The following is a 1,084-nucleotide window of genomic DNA, read 5'->3' as shown; positions in this document are numbered from 1 at the left end:
CCACTGCCTGTTTAGGGTTGGGCACTAGGAATTGACAGTGAACTTGAAAAGCCACCTATAGACGCTTCACGCTCAATCATTCCAGATAACACTTGCATCATTTTTCCATATGTTATATATATATATATATATATATATTAAAACTTCTTATTTATGCTACAATTAGTGCATTTAGTTTTTTTATATGCTTCTCATGTAGGAGATCATGCATCCCTGCCATATCTCTCTTGGTTTTATTTTTGAAAAACTTTTGAAAATCCCTTATTTTGTAATGAGTGTTTATCAACTCCAAAAAACCAATAAAGGGTCTTCTAAAATTGAAGGAAAAAAAAAAAAAAAAAGATTAATAAACTAAATGCACTCTTATTCCAATCATTGTGAAGTATAGTTACTTAAACAGTACCACTTCATAAGGACCAATGATCCTTAATGCCAAGACAAAGTGTGAGGTTGTGGGGTGTGGATTGTAGAACATGTTGAAACAATGTGTCTCTTCTTTCCATGCAAGTAGCCTATCGCTTTCATGGGCCACATACAGGAGCTTTATGCATTACAAGATACACAAGATTTGGAAACATTTTCCTTTCCAAATCATACTATGTGATTAGATAGTTTATAATTAAATTATTATTTTTTTACTAGGAAGTCATGTATATTAAGAATATATGAATGAGAAAATTACAAGAGAACTCCAAACAAAGAAAGAGGCACATTGAATCTAATCCCATCTTCAGCATTGCCATTAGCAGGAGGAAGAAACAAAGAAACCTCTAACTCACAACAAAAGAAATTTAAGTAAATCTATAATGGGGATGATGCATAGCATCCATGTGCAAATCTTTGGACACCATAGCAGGCCACATGAGAACAGGATCTGAAATCTCAAACTTTGCAGTGGAATTTGCTAGAAAATCCATAGCAGAATTAACTTCCTGGAAACAATGGGTGATTTTCCACTGAATGGACTCCAGATAATCATTCAAACCCAACCATTGTTGGCGCAAGTACCATGGAACCAGCCCCTTTTGAAGAATCACCACAAAAGCGGAGTCACATTACACCCATAATTTCTGAAACCCATGTA

This window comes from Macadamia integrifolia, chromosome 8 (genome assembly GCF_013358625.1).
Source record: "Macadamia integrifolia cultivar HAES 741 chromosome 8, SCU_Mint_v3, whole genome shotgun sequence".
Classification (NCBI taxonomy): Eukaryota; Viridiplantae; Streptophyta; class Magnoliopsida; order Proteales; family Proteaceae; genus Macadamia; species Macadamia integrifolia.
The sequence above is the reverse complement of the archived record's forward strand: the minus strand, read 5'-3'. Positions refer to the sequence as shown.